This window comes from Diorhabda carinulata, chromosome X, assembly GCF_026250575.1.
Source record: "Diorhabda carinulata isolate Delta chromosome X, icDioCari1.1, whole genome shotgun sequence".
In the NCBI taxonomy this organism is placed as follows: Eukaryota; Metazoa; Arthropoda; class Insecta; order Coleoptera; family Chrysomelidae; genus Diorhabda; species Diorhabda carinulata.
Window position 1 is genome coordinate 5109069 of NC_079472.1, and position 27422 is coordinate 5136490.

Below are 27422 nucleotides of genomic sequence, written 5' to 3' on the forward strand. Positions count from 1 at the left end.
AAATTGTTTTTAAATATTTAGTTCATCATTTTATACAGCATAAAGTTTCCTACCCATTTAATGTTTAATTTTTTTCCCATCAACAAAAATAAAATAAATATCAGGGCTATAGTCTCAAATTTCGAATTCTCTAAGCTATGCTTTCTCGTTGCGTCGTAAGTTTATTTTAATAATTATGCATTCAGAATTTGAGGTTATTATTTGTTCGATCAGGGACATGATATCTTGTCTTGTTGTGGTTTTCCTAATATCCTCGAACTAAACCCTAAAAAGCAGAGCAAAATCCAAAAAATACATTTTTTGTCGGAGCTAAATTTGTCATTATTTTAATAATACAACGAAAATATTTTCTTCTGATTGGAAAAATAAAATTTATATCCAAGTCGTTGATGAACATGAATATCTTTAAAGAAATAAATTATTCTGCTTCTTGAACAAGGAATAAGTAAACGATACACGGAAGAAATAAGAAAACTAATGTTTTGTATTGTTGAATCCCTCTGAAATATATTGTAACGAAAAGACGCTATGCATACAAAAAATATAAAAACAGTGAGTAAATAAAATATACACAATAAACATGAAAAAAATTGTTTTATAAGATAATTGTCCAATGGATTACATTTTGAGATAAAAACATAAAAAAAACATCGACGTGAGAATTTTGTTCAATAATTTTCCAAAATTATTCACAAACATATTTACTTAATTATTTATATGTATCTTACCGTACTTGTAACCCTAAAAACACCCAAAATCGTTATATCTATTGTTAATTAATACCGGGAATATAGAAATTATTTAATGGTGTTCTTCCTCTCTTGTGATTGGTGATTTGTACAAATTACTATGCTGCTAAAAATTTTACTTAATACCAGTAAGTGTTGAAAGTGTCGTGAAGTAGTATTGTGTAAATAATTTGACTTTATTTGTTTATGACTATAATCAAACTGTGTGTTTTGGTGAAAAAAGTTACTAGGACTTGTAATTCAACATTTTTATTCAGTGCAATTGAAAAAACTCGGTGATTTATTCGAAGCAACTAATATGATTAACCAAATTTTCATTTTTGTGAGTATATAGTTTCCAAAAATTCTTTATTTAAGCAAGCACTTTATATTCGTTTCAATAAATTTAATAAAGTATGGTACTGATGAAGGTAGATGAACAATTTCACACTTATATTTATATATGTAAATTATGATATAAGGCGCTTCTAAATGCATGTAAAAAAATTCTGAGAGTGGTTATTTTAAGTAAGTTCACTGAGTTACAAAAATTAAATTTCAATCTCTGGAATAAAACAATTACTTGAAAAAATACACTATTTTTAAAATTGATTATTATTCATTAAAATATTCAATTCAAATCTGAGAAAAATGAATTTTTACTGTATCTACCATCTTTTGATATATTATTATTATTATTATTATTCAAAAAAAGTATTATCACATAGATAGAAGCAAATCGGTGGACTGCTTTTTACTGAAAATCAATTTAAGCTTCAAAATATGATTAATTATTTTTATTTCTATTTGTACCAGATACCTGGCAAATTTAATTGCTACTAGAATCAGCATTTTTTGAAAAGACTTGATAAATCATTGGTCAGTTATCTAATTACCTCTATTTTCTCCAAATGCATCAGCAAGTTGATGGTAACTTTAAGTGATATTTTGGTAAAGACCTGTCATTATTGAATTATCACGTTGTTCCTAAGCAACAAACCTATCCAGAAATGGGTTACCAAACTTTCGGAAATGAGTAGAAGATATCTAAGTTCTGTTATAAATATATATAAAGTTGTAGGCCTTCCAGCTGTATAAATACAAACTTATATTGAAACATAACTCATAAACTATTCATTGGATTCCAGTGAAATATCATGGATTATATCTGTTTGAAAATAGTAAGGTTTCTATCGGAAACTGTAGAGCAGATATATTGATACCTTCTTCTGGATGTTTAGTAATGTGACCACCCCGAAAAACCACCAACAAGGTTCATCTTGCGATGTGAATTAACAAACTCTAAGACTTTTTATCGCCTAGTATTAGAAAACTACGTCTTCCAATCATAAGGCTATACAAATAGAAATGTAATTCTTAACAAAAATCACCACAATAAAAATTCTAATATTATTAATTTTTAAGTAAACTACATAACTACTAACTTTATTTTATGACATAAAAGAATCTGGCTTACAAATTTAGTGAATCAACGTACGATATAGATTTCAAAAATAAAATTTTCAATCTATCTATTCGTTTTTCAAAAATTAAAATTGAATGAATTTTCATTTGTAAAAAGTCATTAACTGACTTTTTAATTGGGTATTAAGCCAGTATAAAAGTAGAGATCAACGAGATTTTGGATTGGAAGGAAATAATTTTCAACAAAATCATCTTTGTAATATATTCCTCATTCGATAGGAGTAGATTGAACAGGGATATAGAAGAGCAAATATTCCAAATATCACAAAATTTGATGCCTGCCATTGGTTACATCATTTTCTAATCATTTGCCGATAAATACTGTCCAAAAAAGAGCAGGAAGAATTAGAAAATTGATATATGCCTTATGGAATGGAAAACATCAACATAATAAAGCAATTTCTTGCCTTGTTGCTCCTTGGGGTAGTAGATAAATCAAGCAGAGTTTTCTTCATTGAAATTAGCGTCACGGGAGCTTAGTCGAGTAATCTGGAAACGTTTGAAGTGAAGCTGGGTAAAAATTTTTTGGAGTAGACACCTCGTTGAAAAATACTCCGTAGAAGACGACATCCATGAACGAAATGCTCTGACGATACTAATGAATGCAATAAAACTTGATGAATGCCGCACAGAACCGGCACAAATGGATGCAATCACGGGAGGCCTATGTCCAGTAGTGAACTCCGAAGAGTGGAATCATGATACAAACTATAAATGAAATCCATATTTCCATGCATGTTCGCAGAATTTCTGATATAAAAAGATCGTTCAAAATTAGTTAAACCAAGAAACCAACTTGCTTTGGAAAATATTTCTCCAAAAAACTTTCAAAGTGAATCGTCTAAATGCAAAAGAAATTAAGTTGAATATTTCGAAATTGGCGGCCAATATTCAGTGGGGGATGATTAAACATAGTTTATATGCCAAAAAATAGGGTACGAGGATGGTCCCAGAAGTACCTGGCCCGACCTAAAGATGGCGGTAGTTTCTTGAAAACTACCACTGTATTAGAGAGTAAACAATATATACAACATTAGCGCAACTAATAACAAAGTTGAACTAGATTATACTCTGGGTGAGACTGCTGCGTCGTTATCAGCAGTAAAATATTGGGTAGCAGAGTTTAAACGAGGCCTTACCACCTGTGAAGACCAGCTTCGAAGTGGTCGAACAAATAAGGTGATGATGACGACTCTAAAAATGTTAAAGAAGATCCAAAAAATGGTACTGGATAACAATGAGTAAAAAATAGGAGAAGATCTTCGGTGTAGGTGTGTATGTCATATACAGTGCGACTCAAATAATCTAGTTTCCTCTCACGCTCAGTGTTGACAGATGATTTAGTATCACCACTCTCATAAAGTTCAGGATAGAATATTTTCATCTTCTATTTCATACACTCCCAGGTGTTATGCTCTGGAATTTCGTGGTCTCTCACACTTCATTAAAATGTATATAGAAGTTTGAAGCAGCAATGTACCGGAAAGAGTATCAGGATTCGCAATTCTCCTCACTTAGATTTATAAATTCAAAACATCTTTTATTAGAGGTTCCAAAAAGTGTCTCAACTGTTGTAGATTATTTTTCTTTTCTAGTGTTTACTCTATTATCCTACAGCCGATTCTAGTAAAGATTTCAGAGTTTTTGATTATGAATTCATGCAGTTTTTTCTGTTGTTTTTGGTACATTCGTGTGGCATTTGATGACCTTCCCAACTAGCTTGCATCTTAAAACAAAACTATTGGCTATCAGAGAGGAACATACTTTTTTTAATTGTTTGCATTTCAAAAAGTACGGTACATCGTATATTAACTGGAAATTTGAAATGAGAGAGGTGTGCGCAAGATGGGTGCTGCGTTTGCTCACAATGCAACAATAACAGCGTCGAGAAGATGTTTCCATCGAGTGTTTGGCAATGTTCCACAGAATAAAGCCAAATTTTTGTGCCGTTTCGTAACTATGGCTGAAGCGCGAGTCCATCATCACTTGACACTCGAAACAAAATAACAATCAATGGACTGAAGAGAGAGAGCCGGCTCCAAAGAAAGCAAAGACCATTCCATCTGCAGGCAAGGTAATGAAGTGGATTTTTTGAGATGCGCGTGGGATAATTTTCATTGACTGTCTTGTAAAAGGAAAAACTATCAACAGCGAATATTATGTAAACTTATTGCAAATTTCGATTGAAGAAATCAAGGAAAAACGGTAGTGTTTTATCAAAACAATGCACCAGATCATACATCATTTATTGCAATAGACAAAATTAATGAATGAAAGATGAATTGCTACCTCATGCACCCTGTTTGCCAGATTTAGCCCCCTCAGATTATTGACTTGATAAAATGGCTCGGAGATTTTTCAACAATGAAGAGGTGATGGCTAATTTGAGGAGCTTAAGATTCTCACGAACAGAAGGGTATCGAACTTATTGAATACATCGCTGGGAACAGTATATAGAGCTAAAAGGATATCACGTTGAAAAAATAATTTATTTTCCAGAATTTTTGTATTTTCTTTGTTGGACCAGGTACTTCTGGGACCATCCTCGAATTAAACTAGAAGTGCCTTGATTAATTCAAATTTGACCGAACGATTTAATGCTCTTTATTTCTTATAAAAATTGGGTCAATTACGTAAATACATGCACAACTGTACATGCCGTGAACAGTTCTTTGGGTGATTCTTGATTCTACTTAAACTAGCATCGATTCATCGTATTATTCAGTGACGTACGATCGAATATTTTTGATAGGTTTGACATACTAAGCGAAGAAAGTGAAATATAACGATCTAGCAGCCTCTCAGGCAAGCCAAACACGTATACCATAGCAGACGTGTTTTTTATTCTGTTTCTTTATTTAGTTATAACCTATTTTCAAAATAGAAACGCTATAGATTTACTTTAATTCGAATTAAAAGATTTAATTGAAGAAAGTTGAAGGCTACAAAATGTTATCAAACAATTTATGACTGTTTTTAAATGGAAAAACCATTTGAACTTGCCAGAGCTGGATGTAGGAGAGCCTCTAGATTTTGTTTTAAAATATAATCATATTTTTCGCTATTTGATGGATATAATTATTAACAAATTGCAGCAAATACAAAACAAAAACTGTTGTTGAGTAATCTAAATATAAAAAAAAGTTTCTTTCTTAGCCACCTATTGATATCTACCACTGATATATTAATACCTTAGGACATAAAAGTGCTACGTCCTTTTAACAGGTTCCAGATTGAGAAAGTTTTCTGTAAATATTTTAAAAAGATTACAGATCATAAAATTACTAAATATCGAAAGACATTGAGTTTCATTGCTTGAGTTATGCACGTATCAAAACGTCACTTCAAATTTTCTGAAGGTTGTCCGAAGCAGTAATCAATTTTCTTTTATTTTTGTCCCCCGAGAAGAATGTTTTGGCATGAATCTGATGGAAGAGATCAATGATCTATATTATTCTAAACTAAACTACCAAGATTGCAAAACTTAAAACTAGGTTCTCAGTTAGTGGCGGACCTTAAAGTCAAATGTTTTAATAACACTAAAACCAGCACATATCAGCACTATACTCTGCTTTCTCACTATATAGATATTGCACTCGAAGGGCTTAAGTCTTCTGGTCATATTTGTGTTGTCCAGGAGCTGGATCGCCTAAAACATTCACATGATGGAGCAGCAGATGTTCATGTCTACTGGTAAATTTTGTTGTGCTTTGGTTGACAGTCTCCGTCTGAAGATCTCGATAGATGACACTGTTTCCGCATTACCGGGATGCATCGATGATGTTCCTTAGTATATTATTCAGATGTCGTTGAATTAATTTCGATATTACTGTTACTGCGAAAACCCCAGAGATTTATGGCATAACTCCTAATAGGTCTCAATATTTTTTTCAATAGAAACAGTTTATTGTACGTGGATAACTTAGAACTTCGTCCTAGTAGTCAATACATCTTTTCACATTTGATATCAAGCTCTTCATGTTTCTTTTTGATATAAACTTTCCAGTCTCACGTCGAGAGTCATTTCCAGATATTTTGCTGAATTACCATCTTTTTCTTACGTGAAGTTGATATGAATGGATTTAGTTCCCTTCAACTTAATAGGCCATCTCTTGGTCCGTCCAGCTGCTAATTTGGTCAATGGATGTTAGTAACTTTTCGCAGCTTCTTCGTAGCCATAAGGTAGGGAAAATAATCGAATGAGGATGATTTGATTTCCACTACTAGTCATAGAAGCCATTTTCTTAGTATGTCATAGACAACCGTGAAGTTTACATTCACCACGTCATCGCCGCTAGGGGTTAATAGTTTGTTTAGTGTTTAGTGCACTAATTTACTCACTCCAAATTCGCACATTATTTGATTTTTAACTTCTTTTAAATCATGCTCGTTTTGAGGTTAGATTCCGTTAGATAAATACTCTGTATGAATAACAAACTTTTATTATTATTCACAACCGAATAATTATTATTTATAGAAACTCTAATTGACGCTAAAATTATATTATGTCATATGAATCGCCAGTCCTGATCTGATTCAAAGCATTAGTGAGGTTAGAAGTGGGTATGTTAACATGTTATTCAATTTAGCAGGACCAAAAGCAAGTACAACAGGAGATGAAGTAGAAGTTGAGGGTCAACTGATAATGTAGCCAGCAAAGATGGTGTTCTTTGCAGCATTCCTATTGTTTTCAATACAGCCCTCCGGTACTACTGCTGATTTTCAATTCCCGTGTTGTTACAGTATTTCCATCACCAGCAGGTAAAATATTAGCAGAGGACCTTCTAAAACTGTGGCTTGTGTAATTTGTGGAATTTTCAGTTTTCGAATTACCTGTAACATTACTAGGCATTTGTGGATTTGTGTGATGGCCAATATTTTACCTTTCTGTTTCGAATACAAACAAACAGATAAATTTACATATATTTATATAGTTTTTAAGCACAAATTTCCGTGATTAGCCATTTTTGCTTGTTTTAATATCAATACCAATAATGTCATCTTCTGATATCACATCGGAAGGCAGCAAGTTACATGGTTCATCACCACGACAAGCACCGGCTACTCCTGTTGCCAAAACAGCTTGAAATTATTGAAATTAAGCTTTTTATAAAATGAAAAAAGTTATTTTAATTGAAATATAACATTCATCAGGTGCTTGTAATGAAACTTTTATTATATCCTCTTGTGAGAAGACAAAACATTTTTTAAGCATGTAACCTGATAACTTCCTTAAAATTTTGAAAAATTTAGGTATGCTGATGTTCTTTCTCGGCAAAAGCGTGACCTTTAACATTTAATAATGAGTCTACTAACTGAAATCTGCTTTCTCTTCTGGATATTCTTGAAAATTTCACAAGTACGTTTGCATCAGTTTTCAAAAGTGTAACAAGGTACAAACCTTTTGAATTTTAATGCTGTTGATCTTCAGTAGCTTGTGCTGCTAGCTCTCTCATTTCAGGAGGAGTACAATAAACTTCAGCTTGCGTACCTATGCTATGAAAAAAATAGTATATACACCACGATGATGAAGACATTTATAGGCCTTGTCACTCCTCATGTATAATATACTGTTATGTCATACCAATAAATTATTCTATTTTCATACCTTAGATACTAACGGATTTCTTTATCCCCTCGCAGCAATTCTGGAAGGATCCGCTACTAGATAATTTCCTGTAGTAAAGTTCGTCTGTTGATTCATTGTCTGTACCTCTAGTTTCTGTTAGAAAATGCGAAATCTGATGTACTTGTTGAAACTCAAATATTTTGCAATAATATAAGAAATTTTCCCAAATGGTTGTTTCCAAAATTACACGGGCTCGATCTGTATGTTGGAAATAATCTTTTTCTGGGTAACTGCATGCAATTTCTAGTGTTGCCGAAGCACTAATTATAGCTAATTAAACGTTTCAAAATCTTTTATCCGGTATACTTAATGTTCAATAAGTTTCTTCCGTGATCTTTTCGTTTTTTTTATGTAGATTTGCGAATGAGGTGCTTGGGAAGTATATTTTTTCGTTAATAACTAGTTGCATATTTTATGGAGTAATTCATACAAACGCTAATGGAACCAATCTAATTTTTAATGAATTAAAATAGTGAATACCGCTACTTGAGCATTCATTGACTTATGCCGAATAGCAGGTTGTTAATTTATAATTATCAAGTCAACGCCCTTAAAATGTCTTAAAAAAGCAAGTAAAATCATGTATCAAATTATAATTGAGAAATGATAATTCCTAGCAAGACTCCAGGTTTTTAAAAGTATAACAGAGGAAATGTAATAATCTCAAGATGCTTTTCTCGTATAATTTCGATTTTTTGTTGATAAATCGTCTTAATTTCATGTCTCTAGCCATCATAAATTCAATTATAAAAATTTTTGGAACGGAATCAAACAAAGGGGAAGAAAATTTTCAAAAATGATTTACATGTAATGGAACGAAAAAGCTGTCATAGAAAAGACCTAAACAATTTGACAAAGAAAACCAAAGTGGCAATTTTGAAAGAAAAAATTGAAATGAGAGTTGAGGAGGAACTTATAGACAAAGATGGTTGCTTCCAATACCTGGAAATTATGTTGGAAGAAACAGGTTTTATATTTGAACAACAGAACACAGATGGCGAATAAGATATACTCTATATAAATCAGGTGGCTCATAAATAGAAAAGAAATCTTTAACCAAAAAAATAAAATTGTTCAAAGTAATTTACAGTCCAATTCTTTACTACTATATAACATTTCTCATAAAAAGACGTGCTGAAATCAAATCAAGCTTCTCGAAATTATTTTTGACAATCAAAATTGTCTATTTTTTAGATAGTATTAATTGAGCTTTGATTTTTGACATATGAATTACAAAAACAAATGAGAATATATATAACATTTCTCAAAAAAAGCGTGCTAAAATCAAAATGAGCTTTTCCAAATTATTTTCGACGCACAAAATCGTCTATTTTTTGAAAATATTATTATAAGAATATGAACAAAATCATCTATTGTTATTCTGAGCTAATAACTTTGAAAATTCAATAAAAATAATTTTTTTCAAGGTGTTTCTTCTAAAAATATAAAAAACTGAATAACATTCAATCACATATCATTCCGGTCAAAATCAAATAAATTTAATATAGACCATTTTTTCTTTAAAGAGGCAAATCGCCTGCTCAATCCAATTTTATTTCGATGTCTCCAGTAATATACGAAAATAGTCCTAGTTCTTGACCCAACAAAGAAAATACAAAAGAAAAAATATATTTATTTTTCAGCCGCAATCCTTTTATCTCCTTACGATTTTTCCAGCGATGTTCAATAAGTTCGATACGCTTTTTATAACAAGCAGTTTTAGGAGTTTGACAACAACTCCTGAAAATAGCCTCTTCATTTCTCTTTGACCATCGAGCCATTTTTTCAAATCTGGAAACAAATGATAATTCAAGGGGACCAAATCTGGTGAATAGGGAGCATGAGGTAGCAATTCAAACTTCAATTCATTATTTTTAACCATTTTAATAACGGATGTGTGAGCGGGTGTATTGTCTTGATGAAACAAGACTTTCTTCTTAGCCAAATGTGACTGTTTTTGCTTGATTTCTTCGCTCAAACATTGAAATAAGTTTGCATAATATGTGCATTTCAAAAAACCGACGCCATGATCTTGCCTGCAGATGGAACAGTCTTTACCTTCTTTGGAGCCGGTTCTCCCTTTTCTGTCCATTGTTTTGATTGTTCTTTTGATTCGGGTGTGAAGTGACAGATCCACGTTTCATCTATGGTAAGGAAATGGAAAATTTCAGCTTTATTTTGTCAAACATTGCCATCATTCATTGTGAACAAACCCGGCAACCACCTTGCGCATATCTTCCTTATGTCCAAATTTTCAGTTAATATGCGATGTCCAGAACTTTTTGAAATGGCCACTTTGTCTGCTAGCTCAGATATCCTCAGTCGACGATCATCAGTAGCACTTTGTGGATTTTCTTTAACATGTCTGGAGTCGTTGCCTAATTTGGTCGACCACTGCGTTGATGGTCTTCACGGATCGTACAGCCTCGTTTAAACTGTGCTATCCAATACTTTACTGTTGATAACGAAGGAACAATCTCACCCAAAGTGGGATCTAGTTCAACTTTTATATTGGTTGAGCTAAGATTTTACAAATAAAAGTATAGTTTCACATAATGATAATCAATTTTTTCCATGTTTACAAATTCACTGGAAACCAAACTGCCAAACAAAACCAAACAATGTGGCGTCTTCAAACTTGAAATCTATGCTGAATAGATTGTGTAATTTCTAATGTAGTGGTATTTTTCAAGCAATTACCGCCCACTCTAGGTCAGGCCAGGTACTTCTAGGTTCATTCTTGTAAATTGCTAATTGGATCGCCATCTTTTTGGTGAGCGTGCTCCTTGCGTAGAGTTTGTTATATTTTGTTGTCTTGTCCAGATTTATTACAGACGTTTCTGCTCTTGTACCGCGAAGTATATAATCAGTTTTGAATTGGCTCGATAAGTGGCCAGTACTTTGTCAGATAATATATTGATATTAGAGATTTATTTAAATTAAAACACCATATTTTTAACATAGTGTGGTATTTTGAAACTTTTTCTTGTTGTATCAATATTACGGTCGAGAATTATTCGAGAATCATGGTTTCTAATAACAACATGGGACGTAGTTCGAACTTATAAATATATAAAAAGGTACAATTTGTCGACAAAAAGGGTACTGGAATGCTGAGAATAAAAAATCTCACTTCTTCAAGAAGTAGCTTGGGTTTCACGAGGTTTAACTACTAAAATCTTCCTATCTATCATATTTGCCTCACTAAATTTATCATCTGAACAAAATGATTTAATCCTTTTCGGACATTACCATTTCTAACAGACCAGATGAAAGCCATTATTAAAAAGCTAAAAATGGAGATTAATTCTATTTAAATTATCAATCTCTTCTCTGATACCGTTTCTCCGCCGTTCATTCATCTTATTAGTTTATACTAAATTCAAATTAAATAACAAATATCTTAATTATGGAGCAATTGGATAGCTCCGTAAATTTTAAATGAATTGTAACCCATCAAGGTATGTATGGTCCGCGTCCTTCATGACCTTAAACCCGGAAATGAACCCTCTAGAGACAAAACCGAGCCGAATTCTTGTTGTTCTTGCATGCACATCCCACCTCCGGCGGTGTTGCCAGTTTTACGAACATAAATGTACAAGAACCTGAAATATCCGGAAGAATCGGTCTGCCCGTCTGCGAGATTTTAGTCGAAGGGGGTTTGGTGGGAGACCCGGAGGCTTCAAAGTAGGGGATCGACGTGAGTAGTCCAATGACCTACTTTAACCGGTAACTTGTCTTGCTTCTGATGGAACTTTTATTGTTGTCTTTGTATTATTATTTTCATTAAAAAAATAATACGTCGACAATTGTTCATGAGAGGATGAATTATTGGCCTTTTTCACACGTCCATTTTATTTTTTTCTTTATAAAAATTGAATCTGATATAAATCAGCAAGATTTTAGGCGTAATTTTAGGTTTTTATGTAGTAGTAGATCACACAGTTAGTTTTAAAACCTAATTTACTTACTTCTCCGCTTTTTGTTGTATTTTAGAATTTATTTATATTTCTTGCCTAGTAATTTCAAAGTTACAAATTAAATTTTGATATTCAAATCAAACTTTAGTATGAACGAAACCCTGTAAAGATAAAATATTTATATTGCAAAATGTCAGATAATTCGTCCACACTCACAATAATTATTTTCAACAAAATAGTTATTTATATAAGTGTGTAAAGTAGCCATTTTTCGACGAAAGTGAATATTGTCGATCGACAATCACATGAGTCGAGAAAAGGCCGTTACAAACAAATTACATACAATGTTTTTTCTATTAGCGGAATTTTTATCAGAATACAGAAGTTTTATGGTAATTTTCTTCACGCACTAGTGCTTAAAGTAAGTTGAATTTTTCGTTAGAAGAAACTATAACGCATTCATTAATTTCTTATGAAAGTTATATGTTTATTAATATTATAAACATTCTAATCCCGATTGGAACAAATTGACAAAACAACAAATGAATCCAATTATTAACATTACTAATATTAGAGCTACACTTTATGCAGTTATTAAATTCGTCAACTCTTCTTTTTGGCAGGCGTAAATATCATCTAAAAATAATTATCACTACATAAGTAGTAAAATAAAAAGTGGAATGAACGCGACTTGAGCCTCAGACCTGCCGTACCTGTATGTTTCTTCACTCACTAGTGCGTAAAATAATGTTTTACGCACTTAAAAGTGTTTACAAAGTACATTCTTTGTAGTATATGCACCAAATTTTTCGAAAGACGGAGACTGAAAAAACTCTGCATCTTTCAAAATCTCAATTTTATAATTTTTTACTTTGGACTTTCGAACGCTTTCAATGCACCATCTAACACCATAATCATACACTTTCGCACTATGTTATGAATTACTTGGAGATACGGAGATGCTTTGGCTGCTATTCATCGATATTCTAATATTTCTTTGTGTTTTTTTATTGAAACAGTTCAATTTTTGTTCAAATGTTGAAGAAATGAAGAAAATATTTATATTTTTATTTCGTGATAGTGAGCTCTATCAAAATTTTGATTCAAGAAATGCATTGTCATAAACGGAAATGTACAACTTCCCAACGGAGATATCACACCGGCGATGGTAAACGGAGAAACCTACAAATACCTAGAATTTCAATAGGCTAAGTTACTGAACCATAAGCAGACAAAAGCCAGAATCCAGGATCAATACACTAAAAGAGTAAAGTTACTTATGAAGTCGGAAATAATTGCAGGCAACTTAGTCCAAGCAATCAATCCTGAAGTGGACGAGTACAGAGCTAGAGACTATTCAGAGGTTGACACGAACAATGATGACGAAGAACAACAACCACCACCCAAAGTCATCCACTATTACAACAACATTACCCCGAAAAGAAGGTGGGAGAGGCTTGATAGTATAGGACACCGAGAAGTGGAGCAGTGGACCTCAACCAGCCGCATATTGACAAAGAAGAATCAAACAGATGATTTACTATCGGAAATATCTTTCGAAACACCGAAAGCTTCATGATGGCTATCCTGGATCAAGTTATGAATACTAATAACTACAAGAAAAATGTCACCAAGGCTCCAAACAGTCAATCCGACAAATACAGAAAGTTTCAACAAACATCAGAGACTAATACCGACTATCTCCACCGGCATAACCAAGTGTGGAACATCATCCACCAAAAACTGGTCAACAAACTCGATCTTCTGAATACCAGACACAGAAGGTGCTCGAAAATGACAATTTTAGACTCTACTACGATAGGTCGATTATCACCGATAGACAGGTGACGAATAAAAGGCTTGAAATCGCGGTGGTTGATAGAAGAGTCAATGCATTCGATGTAGCTCTACCGAACATTCATAACATTCTCAACAAACACCAGAAGAAATTGGTCAAATACGCGGATCTCACAATTGAGATTAAACAGATGAGGCACAGCGAAAATGTGGAAATAGTCCCAGTTATTATGTCAGCAACCAAAAAAAACCTTCGCCCGACATCCAGAAGATTGTAATATTGAATACTTGCCACACAATGATAATTTGTGAGTCTAGTGTTAATGAGTTTCGTAAAGAGTTTAGTTATGTGATTTATTAGTGCAATATTGCGGTAATTATTTGGATCATCTATCGGAAAAATGCATAAAACGTATTTTATATTCTCCTTGTACTTTATTATTTTTACCTAAACTAAGCGCATCGAAGATTTCATTGGTGTATCAAAAAATATAAGTGAAACATCTAAATACAAAAAAGTGGAATTTGGCGTGTGTTTGTAGAAATATTTATAATAAATGATCATTTGATTCAAGCTATCCTGTCGATGTTTGTTTTAGTTTTGTGGGAATTAATATATTTCCAGGATTCGTTAGGTTTGCTTAGATATATTTCAAAGTATAGTAAAAATTAATGAATTTTTACAACTTTCTTGCGTTGCTTGATGTGCACAAGGTTTTGAATGAATTTCACGGATAGTTATACCAGCATCTTAATTTGTCATTATGTACAGTTTTATTTCACTCACTTTCTCTCTGACCTTGTTTGGCATTGACTGTTAAGCCACACTTTCGGAACTGACCAAAATGTTTAGAGGTTATAAATTTTATTCAGTAAAAAAAATCGTTTTGATAAAATTAATTGAATAAAGGAAACTTATAACAATTTATTGTTTAAATAAAACAAGGAAAAGTGACGTAATAAAATGAATTTTATTTCGAATTGCTCCCGACAACTATCAAGAAAAGAACATAATATGTATCATCAATTTTTCTGAAGACGATTCTGAGAAAAATAAAGCAATAAAAAAGTCAATTATCATTCTATAGGACACCAATATGATGGATATAAAAGACAAATAATCACGGAAGAAGATAAAGTGATAAACAGATGAAGGCAATACTTCGGGGAGCTTACAAATGCGGATATTGAAGATGAAGTGATAAAATGATAATGAGGTTTTCGAGAAGATGAGAAAAGAAGAAGTAGTAGAATAAATTAGAGCTATAAAGCTAGGAAAAGCTTCAGGACGATATAACCGCTGAAATGATGAAATAAATGGACGAAAAGAAAATAAATAAACAGACATCGTGAAAATAATGCTGAGACATACGAATAACTTTCTCATACGACGCATCGTTTCTGAGTTATAGCCCAGATTTTATAATTATATAAATTTTCTAAATTATACATTCGAATATTATGAACTTTTAATATATCTGAAGGTCGGGGGCGGCTCATACCCAATGTTTAACAATTCCTGAATTTAACAGGGTCAATCTGTATAATGTAAATTTTTCTACATTTTAATTTTTTCCTTATGTAAGTAACACGATGTTCCACAGTACGTAGTTCAATTAGAAATGTTTGATTGTGTTTTAATAAGTATTTTTAATAAATAATTACAATTTATGATAACTTTCTTCAGAATGTCTCTTTATGGCGAACGGTTTCCTTGGTATGTACAACGATCTAAAAATCCACATATCTCCTAAACCATAAATTTTATCGAGTTAAACAAAAAGTACCTTTTTATTAAAAAATCGATTGAAAATTTCATTTTTGCTTTCTTCATATTGTACAGGTTAACCCTGTAAAAGCTACGGAATGTATAATTTAGAAAATATATAAAATAGTGAATTATAAGTTCTGATTCATGTTTCCATGATACAGCATTATTTTCATGTCATCTACCCACTTCCGAATTTTTTGCATAAAGTCCCGAAACACCCCTAGAAACTGTAGCAATCAAGCTCCAATGTACACACTGTGGGAGATTTGAAGATTTTCCCTAATAAAAGAACCTTGCTTTGAAAGCAGTAACACCAAGAGGATTCTCAAATCTTGGAGAGCTAGCATGGAGTACGTTGAGGACGATTAAAGTGATTTTAAAAATATCTAGGACCAACAACGCCTTCCTCTTTCACGATTGCTGTTCTCCAATTACAGAAGGCGCTAAGTATTTTTTTTCTTTCTGAAAAATAATCAACAAACAATAAATTTGATTATCGTATACATGTACATGCCTGCAATAGCCCATCATCTGATTACAGCTATATCCGTACCATGTACGTAGTAAATGTTGCAATATTAAACAACTTCTGCGGGTAGATCCGCTTCCTGGTGCACTCGGGTCGACGGCATCCTCGCCGTTTCGTCGTCATTGAATCGGCCTAGCTAGTGCACCGGGCATTTACGCATACTTTAAAGAGAAAGTGTTCTGTCGATGTTTTGTGGAAAATTTTACTAGCCATTGACTTCTAAAAGTTTATTACACATTAACTACAATTTATTTTATTTTTGTTGACCGCGCATATTATTAATTTTCTTTAGATTTATGTAAATATACGTTTCATAGCAAGTGAAATTTGGGTGTTAAATTAAGAAAAAAATCCGTTTTTATTGCCGATCTAAAATATGAGTGATTATTAGGATTATTTTCTTTTATTCGCTTCGCACTATTTAAATAACATTTGATCAGCCCTGTTGTGGGAATCTTTTCCTTTGCAGAGCTTTGGATTGGGATGTTTTTAATGGAAGTGCTTTGCATATATAAACGAGTCCACCAGGTTAAAGGGAAACCCCAAGAAATCCGTAAACCGATGAGTAGGGAGGTGGGATTTAACATGTTGGTTATACATAAAGGTGATAAGAGAATCATCAAGGCCGACGAAGTAGTTATTAGGAAGATCTTGGTGATCGCTGCTAGTAACCGAAGAGGTGGATAAGGCAAACTATACATTTAGTATTACTATTATCAAGGATATTCCTGATCACCATCGTAATAGCCCATGAAAACTAGATAAACTTGTAGTACCCTCTAGGGCTTGCTGGTTTTGAAACAAAGCTTTTTCACTAGGTCAAATCCTAGAATTTTCCTTCGTTTGTTACTAAGAACTTGACACTTATAGAGAAAAGTTTTCATCTTCTATTTTTTGGCACGGAAAGATCGGATTAGTGGCCACGTTCATATTGTATACATTTGTGGAGAGTGGATCTATGGGGAGTGGGCTTTCGAAGCCCCTCTCCAAAACGTCTAAAAACTCAAAAAAATTTGTAAGAATGTCTCCAGTTGCATGATATTAGTCTGAGTGATGTGTCTTACAAACCTCCTTCGAAATCATTACCATACTTAAAATTGCAAACGTCCGTGGTATAACTTCCAAAAAAGCTAAATTCAGTCAACTGGAATCAATTATTGGTTGAAAAAAATGTTGCGAATATATTTACAGTAAAACTCAAGATACAATATCTGCTAGCTAAAACTCTATAAAGATCTTTAAAACAAAACCCTTCATAATTTAACAACATTATTCGCAATAATAATAATGACTACATGGAATTTTGTACTTTGCGAACCAAAATTAAGAAATATGTACTTCATGAGAACTGTAGAAAAACAGCTAGCAAGTGATACTAAGTTTTGGTCTTGCCTAAATACCAAAAGGAAAAAGTTTTCCCTGGTTGTTTTCAGTCAAGATATACAATACCGGTCAAAATTTTTTGCTCACCCCATAATCCATTCATCAAAATTATACAATTGTATTGTGTATATGTGTCCGTTTTTTGTTTACTTCATGCTAGCGCATGTTTATAATTGTCGGTAACGGCCACACAAGTTAAAACGTGCAAGTACCGACTGGTTTTTTTATTATTTTTCTAATGTGGATAATTTCTCCGGTGTTTATGATTGTAGTTTAGTTCTAGTTAACTCTGAAAGGCTCCACAACGTGCTGCGATTTATACTTTTTGGAAACGACAGTTCCTATATGAATTAATTTCATTCTCGAAAATTCAAACTTATAAGTTTTAAAATGGATAGAACCAACGAACTATCGGTTGAAACTTACAAATCTTCATACTCTATACAAAAGTAAACGTACCATTGCCGCCGAATTAAAAATACCTCGACGTACCGTGGACTACAACGTGAGACAATATACATTCACCAGGAGTTTTGGTGATATAAAACATTAGATCTGTCTTTGAATACTTCTACAATAAAAAGGAAATTGAGAGAAGCTGGCCTTCTAGGAGGATGCTGTGAAGAAACATCTTTCAAAATGGAGTTTCATGGAGTGATGTGTCGAGGATCCAAGAGAACAGTGTTTCTGCTCAGATCAAAAGAAGAAGGAATGCTACGACACGGCGAAGGCTCGGTGATGGTTTCGGGATGTTTTGAAGAAAGGGCGACTGGAGACCTAGTAAAAATTGAAGGGTGGGCAAAAAATTCATCACCTAGTATGACAACGATCCCAATCATTGAGTGAAACTTTGTAGAGTATTTGAGAGAATTGGAAAGGAGGAATGTACTGAAATTAATGTAATGGCCGTTACAGTCGCCCGATCTCAAGCTGATTAAGTTGTTGTGGGACAAATTGGACAGGTATTGACCAGTCTAAAACCAGGTGTTCCTCAATGCACGAGTGGCCTGGTCGCCCTGAAATTCATTGCACATAAGTCCTCTATTTTTAAGAATCCAGAATAGATCTAGTCTTTCGCCAACCAGCTGATCAAGAACTTGTTAAACAAACAAAATTTTTATATACTTCATATTTGTATTGAATCAATCTTTGTCTATACAAGTAAAAGAATATATTCGACCTCGATTTTTTCAAAACCGCAACAAATGCGGGTTGTCAATTAAAACATATAATTAAAATTAGCATTACCAATACTAGACCCTTATAAATATTTTTCTTCCGACAATTTTTTGTTATCTCCGTAACGGCTCACTGTTCCGGATTCGGAATTATTGTCAGATTAACTGCCGTTACTGTGCGAATTATTTATGTAAGTCAAGTACAAATTATTTCGGTCATTGTGTGTAAATTGTTCATCGTATTCACTGTCTGAAAATATCTCTTCTTGTCCAAGGAAAGTTATTTATAGGCGCTAGCTCTGTCTAGTTAGTTGATTGAAATGAATTTATTCAGTTCTATTGTCAATGGTTTTTATATCAATAATAAATATTTTATTCATGCAGTTTCTGTGTAAATCTATTGTAATGTATAGATAGTAAAGTAGGTTTAGTATTTTCAATACTTGTGATGAAATTCATTGATGTTTTGTACAAGAGCCGTTTTTTATTTCGGCCTCCGATAGGCTATAAATAAAAGACAAGTTCATATAAAACGATAATTTTATTACCAAAAGATTACGGTTACTTTTCGACATAATCACCGGAGAGTTTGAGACATTTGTCATATCTGTGGACAAGCTTTTCAACACCCTCTGCAAAGAAAGTTGTCGCCAACGTAGCCTAACCTTTCAGTAGCAATTGAGTACAAAACAGACCTTGAAACTTCTGGAAATTCCGTAGACAAAGCGGTTTTCTTTAACCATTCTGTCAACTCGTTGAACCAAGTCATCTGAATTCTCCAATGAATTTCTGCAGCACTATGTCCTTCAGCTTCAGCCAGAAAACGAATAACACAACAATGGCGGAGTGTGTAGTGCGAGTCTGTCAGTGTCCATACTAATTATTAACTATTACTATTACCTATAATTTTGTTACTCATTGTGGTTTTCTACTGTATATTGCAATTTTATTTCTATCTTTATTTAGTTATTTTTGTGCTTATTCTTTAGTTTTTACAAGCTTTTGTCTACAAATTGTAACGAAACTTTGTTTTGATATGCTCAAAATTCTGTTTTCTACTGCAAGGTCTACTGTGTTGCTTCAGCGATCATATACTAGGTTTTATTTTCATTGATTATGACTCCAACCTCTCTAGCTTTCTATTTTATGTCTTCCCACGACTCGAACCAGTCTAGTTTTGCTTCTTACTATCAATGAGATCTCATCAGAATAGGTGCAGAATTGTATAGACTTGTTGAATATTGTACCCCGTCGGCTAAAAATTTCAATAACAGAGTGCACAATAATAATAATAATAAACATTATCGTACCTGTACATATTGTACTTACCATTTTTTGAAAATAGTTTTAAATCAAAACAGAACCGTGTACGTCTTTAATAAATATACGTGTTTTATTAATGTGAAAGTTAAATAATAAGCAGACGAATACAATATTGAGTCACTGTTTTTCACAAATAAGTATTTCAACTTGATTTATTTATAAGTTACATGTACAATCAGTAATGCCAGCAAGGCTTAAAGAGACCAATTTGAGTCGTTGAACCATCAAATCTAGAGTCATGCAAGATATAAGAGCACGAAGATCAGGCGAACCAAACAATGCAGATGAGCACGCCGCAGTTATGTCAATCACAGCCACAAGAGCCACCAGATGAACGAAATCATCAGAGACAATTAGAACGAAGAGAAACGCGCAGATTTGTAGTAAACGGACGTGGAGGAATTGACCAATAACGCCAAAAATTCCTCGAGTAATAACATCAGATTTATTTCTTCGACCAGCATTCCAGTATGAGCCTTATGTAGAATATTAGGCTCATTTCAAAGTGGTTATTGGACAACTATGTGTGGCATATTCTCGCATTGATAGTAAAAATATGAATAATTATTTTTGAATTTTAATTTGAAATATATTTTATATATATATATATATTTTATATATATGAAAAATATTTTGTAGATATAATTTATAAGGCAGAACAACGTTGACCGGGTCAACTAGTTAACAATTAAAAAGAAACCATTGAATAGAACATTATCAAACACGAATTAATTGTAATAAAATAAATGTAGAATTAGATTTTTGGATATTTCATGCTTCTGCAAAATACTTAAGTAATAACGCAGAATTTCAACGGTTTCTCTCATTCGCAAGAAATTTCGTAATATTTGATTAGTTGACTCATTGATAAAACATTCTCAACGAGCTTTTCGACTTATACATATCAATTTACGACCGTCAATCATTAGCGATACATTGCATTAGCTAACAGTAATAAATTAAGCTTCAAAAGAAATATACGGGATGTCCCTTCCTCCTAAACTCAATGTAATAGTAGATATCTGATACAACAAGAAATTCTTATCTCCACCAGATGTTAGCACCTACTAGGATTCGAAAGAAGGTCCCAACGAATAGAGAATATCCGTATCTCATAAAACGTGGATGCTCAACAAGTATGCCAAGGTATTTCAGCCGCGGCGTACACAACATTTTTTAGACGACACATAAGATCCAAAACTTTTTCAATTACACTAAGGAAAGAAAATAAATAATAGAGAATTATACACATCTCTGTAGATGTGTTTGTGATTTCGATACAATTTGTAGATGTGTTTGTGTCTCTGATAGAATTTGTTGATTGATTCGTATTTGTGGTGGAAGAAAGTATTCTGTTACCAATTTTAATCTTGTTTGTTACTGAGTCGTCTATATAAGCTTTAAGGTTGTGCAAAATCATCGAAGTGAAACTGTCAACTGTCAACATTGAAGTGGCTAAACTCACATTCAAGGAAATTAAAGTTGTCTACTCCAAAACGTCCCGAAAGTGTTTTGCAGTACATGGAACACTCAAAACGCAACTTTCGGTATGTAAATGAATACAGAACGAACAATTTTCAGATGGCGTCGTCTAAAAAAGTAATTGAGAAGAATGATGAAATATGAGTGAAAGAAATGCCTTCTATTTGCCTCAGTCAATTGTGATCAAGAGAAGGTTTTGAATCACGAATATACTCGGAAATTTTAAATTTCATGTGAAATCTCTTTATTACCTAGCGTTAATAAACTATAATATCTTCATAGTCCTCAAAAGTTGAAGATATTGAATAAATTTTAGTGTGTTAACAACCCTAAAAAAACAAATCGACATTTAACAGTTTGGGGTTAGTAAACATAAAACGTTAAACTATAGAAGAACGTGTCTTCATTATTGAACAATATTTCAAAAAAATCGAAAGCTAAACACTCTGGTAGAGCAAAAACAATTCGTTCAAATATCAATATCGGCGTCGGGCGTAAGAATTTCAAATTTCAAATAGCTTTCTATAGCGTATATTCACTAAAGATCTGCGTCTCTATGCTTACAAATTTCATTTAATACAAGAAATGAAACCTAGTGACCACGCACAGCGAATAAAGTTTAATCAATGGATTAATGAGCTTCAACAAATGGATGTTGGATGAATGGACGAAATACATTTCCACCTTGATGAATTTGTTAATCGCCAAAATTGCCGCTCTTGGGGTTATGAGAACAAAAATGTGATTGTTGGAAAACAAATGCATCCACAATGTGTTACTGTTTGATGTGCATTTTGTGCTGGAGGCCTAATTTAACCAAACTTTTTTAAAAACGAGGCTGATCAAGCAGTGACTGTTGTGCTCGATATCATGACATGATCATGAAGTTCTCTTTGCCGAAGTTCCATTATATTAATGTGGCCTATATGTGGTTTCGAAAAGGCGGTGCCACATGCAATGTAGCCCATAAAATATTTCAGTTACTAAGACATTTTCAGGTCGTGTACTCTCTCCTTTCGATGATCAGAATTGGCCCCTTAGATCGTGTGATTTAACACCAGTAAATTACATTTTATGATGTTATTTAAAATCGCAGATCTACGTCAAGAAGACCACAACCACGCGTACATTAAAAGAGGAGATTCAACGTTGCACCCAGGAATTTCAGCCATATGTATGCAAAATAGTCATGGAAAATTTCGACGAACGAGTACATCTTATGTACAGGTTGTCAAACATAAAGTCACCCAAATATTTTTCTCCAAACCTGTAACCTCCAAACTTTTTTCACAAAAGTTCTTTGTATTTAAAGTAATTTTTAGATTATTGACTTTTGGATTATATAGGGTATCCCAACCCTTCAGAATATGGAATTTTAAATGGAACACCCTATATTTTATTACGCTTTTTGATTTAGAGGCAAAAACAAAGCTAACTTCCATAAGAACAACCTTTTTGGTTCAGTTTTTTTTTCTGTAGCATGGTTTTCAAATAAGCTAATCTTCCTTGAATTGATCCAAATTAAAGTATTTGTTTAAGGGTACGATGTTTCTTTAGGTTTTTGTTTTTTAATAAACATTCTCTATTTGGTTTTTTTCGAAAATGTAACTCTTAGTGTGTTACATTTTTTTCAATATAGAATGGGCCAAAAAATGAGAAAAAGTCAAATAATAGATATAGGATTTGTATGTATGAAATGATTCTCATTTATATGCGACTTCTATTAAAATTATAATATACAGGGTATGCCATTAAAAAAATGAGTTTTTGTTATTTACAAAATTCGAAACTCATACAGTAAAAAAAGATATTTGAGTTTTGCATTTTTGCATATTGTGAAGAACTGGGACACCCTGTATAATTCAAAAGTCAATAATCTGAAAATTTCTTTAAATACAAAGAACTTTTGTAATCACATTTTTCTGATAACTTTTACAGGTTTTGAGAAAAGTATATGGGTCAACTTATGTTTGACACCCTGTACTTTATTCAATAAAAATTGCAATCAAAAGACTAAAAACTGTCTTCTATTTAATTTAAATCTTGCATTAATTTTGGAACACCCTTTATTTGTAACTATTTAACGCTTTCAACCAAGTTGTTCAATAAATTATGTCCGATTTCTGCCCAAAGTTGTGGAAGAAAATTTTTAATCCCCTGTATGATTTCTGCTAACGAACAATGGTTTTTTGTAACTGATCCCAAGTATGCTCTATGGGATTCAAGTCAAACGACTTTAATGGAAACGGAAGAATACCTCGACTTTATATTTTTTTGCACAGTTCGATGTGTCCTTGCATAAGCTTAAAATGATCTGGGGCCTATAGAAGCAGGAAATTGGCCACCACTTGTTCCTTATACACCTCTGTCATAATCTTTCCATCGAATATAATGAACTCAGTATAGCAATTAAAATAAACTTCTGTCCAGAACACAATTTTACCCTCTCAAAAAGAGTGAATTTCTTGGACAAATTATCAATGGATTCATCCAAATTCCTTCTTGTCTGTGAAGATGGCGTGCCTCCATTTATAATCCCAGTGTTGTTGTACCAATGCAAGAATATTTCCTTCTGATCAATTGTAAACATTCATGTTCAAGTGTTGAACAATAGGACTCTTGCAGTGGTCGGTAATTTGGGTATTTAACATCACTTCTTATTTATGAAATTTAGGTAGAATTGTATTATAACTTAAAATATTATGAATCAAAATATAAATTGATGATAATTTGAATAATAACACGTTACAGAAAACATGTTTCTATTGGTTACTGCGGATGTGACGTAGAAAGTAAGTAAATATTGAAACGTGGTCGCCGCGTGTCGCCTTTCAAACGCCATTCTGTTGTTGTGAGTGGAGGTAATTGGTTGTTTAGTGTGTTTTTGTAAGGATTTCAAAGACTATCCTAATTGAAATAATGGCCGAAATAGGATTTATCGAAGCAAGATCGGACAATACATTTAAGGTAGAAGCCTTCATGGTTGCTAGTTTCTTTGCTAATAATCAATTATTTACTTCGGCTGAAATACATGGAGCAAAATCAGTAAGTACTAATAATCACACTTTCACATTTGTTTGCTTGAACTTCATTAAAATGTAGTCATAAAAATGATAGCTTCGAAAGTTATGTTATTATTCCTGCTTGCAATGCTAAAATCCTTTCTTACTCGGATTTTAAACTGATAGCTCATGACAATTAAAAAACCCAATTGACATGAAAAACATTAAATAAATAAAATTATTCCAGCTGTCAATATACAACTTTTATTCAAAATTATGATGAAATATTGACGAAAAAGTATTGAATAAAATTACTAATATATTTGTAGGTAATTCAGCTTTATAGGTAATTCCCACAAAATGAGATTACTTTCCAATCATTCCTATGAATTCCTATAAATCATGAAGTAATTGTATAAAGATCCTTCAATTTAAAAATATGTCATATTTAAACAAATTAAAACTGAAAAAACTTCTACTTTAATAATTTCTACACTTTTTTATTTTATAAGAGGCGCTTGTAGGTTTACTAGTCCATATGCAATTATTTGTTTACTTACTTTCTACGTCACACAACGTCACACTCGGTTACGTGACAACGCGTTTTTGCGCGTCATTAAGGTATTTAAATTCATTTATGAAATAATATACCGTTAAAAAAAGTAAAAAAATAGTGTGTGATTAAGACCGATATACTAAACGTAGTTAAGGTATAAAAAAAGTATGCAAGGACCCTACTGTAACTGATTTTGATGTTATTGTCGCAACTTATGTACTTACATGCTTATTATTAAACTATTAAAAAGTTTGAAGTAAGGAAAATCCATATTAAGAGTACCCCTTTGAGCTTACTAGTCCAAATTCGAATACAATCAAACATTTTTTGGGATATAACCAATCAATTTCTTGAACTTTATCTGATTAAACGTGTATCAAAATATCAAATGCACGCGGAAGTACAACAAAAAAATAATCCGCCTTCAAATCTATATACCATTGTACGTCGTAGCTATTGATTTAAGACAATGTTCGAATCGAGGTTAACTGTTTTGCTTAAAAAAAAACAACTGAAGACTGTATGGATTAGCATACAATCGGAGTATGCTTGACTAATGCAGAAAAATTACTGAAGCTGTGATTTTGAACAGTTAAACCGTACCTTCTAGCCCACTTCTAAAGAGTGGAATAGAAATATTACTCTCATTATAATATAATATCACCTCGCGTATATTATGAATTAAAAAAACGTGTTTCGTCTAAACGTTTTGTATGTTCAGTTATGTAAATATCCCGTTAAGTATCTAATGAGTTTCTTTCGTTATTTGTATTGCTTGACTAATTCACATTTCACATTAACTATATGAAATACTTATACAGGGTGTTCCGGGACTTGATGCAAAAAATTTGGCAATACACTACTATCTAAAGGCCAGGGGTGGCTCATACCAAATAGTTAACAATCCGTAACTTTTACAGGGACAATCTATACAATCTAAAAATAGCAAAAATGAATTTTCCGATCCGTTTTTTAACAAAAAGGTCTTTGTTTGACTCAATAAAATTTATGGGTTAGAAGATATGGAGGTTTTTAGATCGTTGTACATGCCAAGGAAACCATTCGCCATAAAGAGACATTCTTAAAAAAATTATCATAAATTGTAATTATATATTGAAAGCACGTCATATATGGAGTTTCAATGTGATAGAATTTACTATTAGTGAAAATGTCTATATGCGTTTGATATATGTTCTGATACATCCTCACAAGCCAGAGTGTTAAATACTGAGCGCTTTCCGGACTGAATTATACTCGACTGTGGAACTTTTGTTAGGTTTGATCGCAGCTTACGTGTCTAAACAGGTTTGTCTACATAAATTAAGTAAACAAGTTCCAATTATTGTTCATAAAATGATATTTTAGGAAGTGTCCTACCAAAAAAAGTTGGCGAAGGTCAACAACGAACTATACGATCACCAACTTTTGAGAGCAATGTATTAGATGCAATTGATTCTGAACAATCAAAACAATGGACTGAAAAGGGAGAACCGGCTCCAAAGAAGGCAAAGACCATTCCATTTGCAGTCAAGGTTATAGCGTCGGTTTTTGGGGATGCTTGTGAAATAATTTTCATTAACTCTTGCAACGTTTGAGCGAAGGAATCAAGCAAAAACGAGCGCATTTGGTTAAGTAGAAAGTGTTGTTCCATCAAGACAATGCACCAGCTCACACATCCGTTATTGCAATGGCCAAAAGTGATTAATACCTACCTCATGCACCCGATTCACTAGATTTAGCCCCATTAGGTTATTTTCTATTCCCAGACTTGAAAAAATGGCTCAGTGCTCAAAGATTTTTCAACAATGAAGAGGCTATGACGGCAGTTAATGGCTATTTTGAGAAGCTTGACGATTCTTATCATAAAAAGCGTATCGCTGGGAAAAGTGTATAGTGACTTGGTGATGATTTGAGGATGTTTTTAACGAAAGGCGACTGGAGATGGAAATATAATACGTTCTGGCTAGCGCCTGATCAGCAGAAAACTTATCTTCCACTATAACAACGATATCAAGCATTCCTCGAAGCTGTGCAAACAGAATTTGAAAGAATTCTTATCGATCATTCTTATCCGTTATAATTAACCTATATATTCGTCCACTGTTTTCCATTTTCTTCTTTTCTGTTCTGAATTCAACCAGTTTGTGTATCTGCTTCGAGTCAGCGAATGGGAAAACTGCCAAAATCAGTAATAATCAATTGGTTCTCAAAATACAAAATGCTAGAGAAATTTAAATTCTAATAACAGATTTACCACAAGTGTGTCAATTAGTAATTTGAAAATAAGATCAAAGCAACCGCAAATTTCTTTCCGTAAGCACCGAGAAGAAGTACCCGCAATATCTAGTCAAGTGACCACATCGCGCAATATGCTATCCGACCTTGTTCGCCCGCTAATAATTCAAAAACAAATACACATCGCGAAGATCGTGACTTCATTCCGTCGCCTTCTAAAATACTTTCTCCCGCTGTTTAACGTAAATGTGGCAACGTTGCTTCCCTAGCGGTACTTTGCAGTGTCGTCATATCGTGCTAGCCGCGAATCGCTCCGACGACACCGTTACACAGAAAGTGAAGTTCTATGCGATGGTCTCATTCTCTGGTGGCCTACTCCCGTTTTATTCTTCTTTTGTTTATGT

At 33.0% G+C, this 27422-nt stretch overlaps 1 protein-coding gene across 1 annotated transcript in view; it reads left to right on the top strand.

Moving 5' to 3' along the window:
• The first annotated feature begins 876 nt into the window (after positions 1 to 876).
• Positions 877 to 27422, top strand: part of LOC130901212 (ichor) — a 51123-nt gene continuing 24577 nt past the window's right edge. Inside the window, exon 1 of the mRNA XM_057812410.1 lies at positions 877 to 1071. The gene's annotated coding sequence lies outside the window, so the exon portion shown is untranslated. The remainder of the gene's footprint in view (positions 1072 to 27422) is intronic.